Source organism: Triticum aestivum, chromosome 7B (assembly GCF_018294505.1).
Source record: "Triticum aestivum cultivar Chinese Spring chromosome 7B, IWGSC CS RefSeq v2.1, whole genome shotgun sequence".
NCBI lineage: Eukaryota > Viridiplantae > Streptophyta > Magnoliopsida > Poales > Poaceae > Triticum > Triticum aestivum.
Window position 1 is genome coordinate 645806870 of NC_057813.1, and position 5703 is coordinate 645812572.

Genomic DNA, 5703 nt, shown 5'->3' on the forward strand with positions numbered 1-5703 from the left:
GAAATCTCACTAGTGTATGCTTATTTTGTATCGTAGTAATACATTTTTGATATAAACATATGCATATATGTATTGTATGCATCTATAAAAATAAATATACATGTGCGAGATTGCAAATATAAAAGTAAATAATTCATTCCTTCTTACAAAATTTCTTTTTTGCATAAATTCCACTCCTATATGCTTATTTTTTCATATCGTACAAATGTGCAATTTTTTGTGTAAGTTGTCTGCATTTTTGTTTGTTTTCTCTATTTTTGTTTTTGCTTATCAACGGGCCATTCTTTTGCATTGGGCACATGAAGTCTTGTGAGCTGCTGTTGGTTTTGTATGCAAAAAGACTTAAGATGTGCTATAACACTGAAATTGGCTAACCACAATTTTTGTTCAGTCAAATGCTTAGGAATCGACTGACCCATTTCATAAAATCAGGTGACTGACCAGTAGCGGTCCCAACATTTTTTTAATATTGAATAAATTTTGGCTACATGAACATTTAAAAAAAATGCAAGAACACCTTTGAAAATCAGACAAACCACTTTCTGACCTGTTTGAGGTAGGTATAAGAAGTTCTTTCCGTTTGATAATTCTAATTCATTAATATAGGGTAAACGAAGATATCAATTTTTGAGTCGTTTATAAGGTAGGAAACTATCAACTAAGGTTACCTATTTCGACCGAGGAGCACATGCCCATTCTATAGGCTGGTTCGGAAATTGTGAAAGCTTGGTTTGAACAACCTACTGAGAGCAAGTACAATAAAGCTGAGTCAACGGGCTATATGAAATAAATTAATATATTTTTGCTTAGTTGGAGGAAAGAGAATAGGAGAGAAGGTAAGCGGGCTATTCGTGAAGAGCCAGCTCTAGCACGTGCTCCTAGGCACTTTGTGAGAATGAAAGGTGGGCCACATAATAAAAAAGTAATACACTCTTTTAACAACTATTGTACATATTGACTATAAGATGGGCTGTAGATGACATGGCACTGGCTTATAGCCAGCAGCTGGCTATACTATTAACCATGCTCTGAGTATTGGAAACAAGCTATAGCACTTACTCCGGGAAATTATATTGAAGCACAAAACTGGTTCAAGATTGCGACGAGCTTTGATTTGAGTAAGTCACGGGTTTCTTTTTTCTTTTTTTTCTATTTATACATTTTATTTCCTTTTTAGTTTACTATAATATAAACATACATTCCTCTTGTTTTTACTATTGTTTTCTATATCTTGAGTTCAGTAAGGAATGATTGCATCTCTTGCAGCGGTACCCATGGTTACTACTCTTTCTTTCTTGTCCCGCAAAATAGGGAGTGCGCCGAAGCTTCTATTTATAGGCGAGCCATCAAATAATTTTCATTATCCGAAATAGGGTGAAGTGGTAAGAACACTTTTAAAATAGTGAAGTAAGTTTTAATACTTGAACATTTTTATTAAATTCAAGGACACCTATGAAAATTAGAAAAATCGTTGTGTAATAATGCATGAATAATTTTGAAAATTGTGTGAACATTTAAATTACGTTCGTCTCCTTGTCCTTATTGCCGATCATGAAATCGTGATGTAGTTACTCGCTTATTCACGGTGCTTTGGGCAGACTACCAAGAAGCCCTCGTGTATGAAGTACGGGTCAGCGACATAAATATAAGTTATCTGCTCAGTCCTAATTATGTGTAATTAATGTAGAAGGCAAAAAGGCGGACAAACGTAAAATCCAGCTTTTTGAAGTGAAACATATCGAAGATTTAATCGAATCGAAGGAAGAACTTCTCCGCGGGGAATGTGTCGGCATACAATCTTTGCTGCAGCATGTTAACCACGTAGAGCGGGTATTCTGGATTTTTCAACGCGATCAGGTTTTTCTCTCTACGCAGCACATCGTCATGAAGTCTCCTTAGATCGCCGTATATGGCCTCTACCGCTGCCTTAGGTAGGATCAGATCACCGGGTATATGCCATTTTGCCGCACCAGGGATAGGTATATGGTCTTGAACCCGGCAAAGGCAGCTGGATCATAGAAGAAGCTTTGTTGCCTTTCCTCGATCTCTTCCTATGTTTCTTTGCTACTGGAAGTGAGCCTATAATACATTCATCCTCCGGCAATTCAGGCACCAACTCATCACGCTCACCCTGAGTACTCATACTGTTGAGCCATCAATCATCCGTCGTCATAGGCGCTGGTATTGAGATATTGTAGGGCGTCATCGTCATCCTCGTCGATGGCATCATGCATTGCTTCTTCGATGGTAGCGTCATCAACCATTAATGGAGCCTCTTCCTCACCGGGCACGACAGGCGACGCTAATTGGGTAGGTGGGGTGCTGGTGTTCATACCTTGCTGAGGCTGCTTGGTTGTGGGAGTGCTCCCAGCCGCCTCCAAACGAAGTAGACTCTTCGGCCACAACAGGAACCAACGCTTGCAATCGCCAAGCCGCCGCGGGGTCTCGTCGTCATCTCCCCCTAGTGCTACCGGAGGAGCCAAATTCTCGTGGCCTGGTTCGACACTGGCCACAGAAACCTTGAAGACGTCAGGAGGGATCGGCCGGCTATGGAATAATTGTTCCTTCGGCTTCACTATCGTCGTCTTTCCCACGTCCACCTTCTGGCTGCTGATGGTGTACAGTATGGTGTACGGGGTTACGTCGGCCTGCAAAGATATGTCTGCGACGTGAGACATCTGAACGGCAATGGAAACGGGAGATTATACATATATTGAAGAGGGCCGACGTGAGAGGTACCGTGAGGGCGTCGAGCTCGGCCAAAGACGAAGCCTCGCCGAGCACGCTAGAGTCGGAGGACGGGCTGCTAGCGGGTGCGGGAGCAGGTGCACTAAACGAGCTGCTCCCGAAGAAGTTGAAAAGGAGAAAGTCCGCTACATCTTTATCTGGATTTTGCTTGGTCCAACTGACGATAGACAGAACCAAGACACTATACGAAGCTACCATCTCCTCTTTTGCGGCAGCTACCGCTGCTTTGACTGTCTCTGCTGATTTCCTCTCAACCGTAATCTCAACCTTCTTGTGGATGTTTTATTCATTTAACCTCTGTCGTTCCTTTCTCTCCTCCGTGGTCTCACGGTAGTACTTCTTCCACGTGGCGCTGTCTCCGACGCGTGCATGCGTCCATACGACGGCTGAATGTCCACCAGGAGTCCTTTTAATATGTTCAAGTCCAGGTTGAATGGGATGTCCCACATGGGCCTCGCCAATGCCTTAGACGACGGGTCGCTTTCGGCCGCAATCCTGTGATGCTCTTTCTGCAAAAGGAACGTGGATCGTTTACAAATGTAACTAAATGTGTAGTCGAATTGATCAGATGCTAAAATTACGGGGCAAATTAATAATTACCAGCAGTCTCATGAACTCCTTCGTGATCGCATCCGTATCGAAAATCTTGTTGACTCGGTCCCAACGGTACCGGGCCCTGATGACGTCACGCTCTTGCGGGATGGTGAACTCCGCCAAGGGGTCTGGGATCCCCAGACTTTCGCATTCCACGTCCTCCTTGGACCATATGGGCCTCTTCCCCGCGTAACCACGACTTTCGAGATGGTGGCACCCCATGTTCCTCTCTTGGAGCCCCTTCATGTACTCTGACTTTTCTTTGGCATCTTCGGTAACGCAAGCCTTCTTGAATATTTCGAATTGCTCTTCCATAATTGTCGGATTATCCTTTACAATGTCGGAGTAGGGTTCCTTTTTGGCGATGATCCCATGTTTCACCCTTACTTTCCAGGCGGACAACGCGCCGCTAAACTTTCCCATGGCACGTTTGTTTATCTTCTTCATTGCCGGGCACTACTAGGGAAAAGGCTAGCAGCAACGCGGGTTTTATATGTATCAGTAGCGCGGGGACAGGCGCTACTAATAAGGCGCTACAACTAACATATAGCAGTAGCGCGTGCTCACCGGCGCTACTGCTACACAAGTGTAGCAGCAGCGCTGTTTGCGGAAGCTCGCTACTGCTAGTAGCTCTAGCGCTTTTTACCTTGACGCTCTACTGCTACCGCGGTGCTGCTGCTAACTTTTGTACACTCGCTACTGCTAATTTAAGTAGGTTTTTTTGTTATTTTTTTGGCATATTTGTTTTGTATTTGAACAGGCTTTATAGAAGAATCTTTAGCACATAGAAATGTCATCATGATACACATACAAATGTCTGCGAGACCACAAATGTAATCATAGCATGTACATACAAATAGTCTCATCATAATCATCATCCAACACAAAGTGATATCTTGTCATCATCTCGAAAATAGCGATACATGCAATTCTCGAATACTTGCAACTACAACAACGTCATCCATCTAAACAAAGGTATACGCAAGAAGTGCGATCACTATGAGTGAGAGCGGAACTATGCAGTACATGAGGTGGCGGTTACGAGTCCTCTCTCGCGCTAGCGTGAACCTCAAGTAACTAGCTTCTCCTTCTTGTCTGCTTTTGAAGCCTTTATGGCTGGCGCCCATGAACCCATTCACTTGCGCCTGACACTCATGTCACTCGTTGTACACCCCCGGAACCTTCCCTTTGTACACGACATAGCAATTCAATCTCGCCATCAAGAAACTAGGTACCTGTTAGAGATGCATGTTCATGAAGAGGATGTACAATCATATATATGCAACAAAATATACTAGAGCAACACTGAAAAAGAAAGGATTAGCAACTAGATGCAACATACAGTACGCAAATTAATTAACTAGAGGTACGCAGGTCATCGTACGCAAACTAACAAAGTAGCGTTACGCAAGTTCGGCATGGACCGTGGACATCACAAAGTTTCATCGCTACAAGAAGTATACAAGTTCAACCGACACATATCATCATCATCGGCATCATAAATCACTAGAAGTTCCATCCTTCCATATCATCGAGGACGAACCCCAGCTTCTTGAACGGCGTGAGGTGTAGACGTTGCATGCCTATGCGAGTTCGGACGTCAGCTCGCGATATAGGGCCGTGATGGAACATCCCCTTCTTATCGACGACTTCTTTCATGATGATCGTCGCAATGTCGCTTTGGATGCGAAAGAAGTCATCTCTAAGTTTATAATCCGCTTCTCCATGAGATTCTAGCCACTTGTGGATACGATCATCATTTCTGCTGTTAATGCGAAGCTTTTGGTGATCCGTGTTGAACTGAATCATGAGATGGACGATGTAGAGTCCATCCTTCTTGCTTGATTTTGGGACATGGATGCAGGAGAAGTTAGTTTTATGCGCGAAACCCATCTTCTTGTTCCTTTGTTTCTTGATCTGCACGTGGCCACCTCTAAAGCTGAAGCCTTGGAGAGCATCATCTAGAATATTCATTATGTGGGTGTAGTCTTTTTTCTCGTAGTCTCTAGAAGGGTCAAATTACACCGCGTGGGAGACTTGCGGGTAAAGAACGATAAGGACGGCGCGCCCGTTGCTGCGGGGAAAAGACACCTCAAATTATTCCCCATATGAGAGAGAAGGAATGATTGAAATGTACGAAAGGGTTGTCCGGAACTGACTTACTTTGGATGATAAGGCACGAGGACAATTTCCTGGTCCTTATTCTGTACCATGAAGTTTTGGAGGTACTCCCTAGCAGTTTCACGCTCAAAGTCGCCGAGACTCAAGAAAGACTCGTGCATGTAGTACGGATCTGCCACACAGATTTGCGAGACTTCTTCACTCTTCATGACGGAGCTCATATGTAGCGCAAAAAGGTGG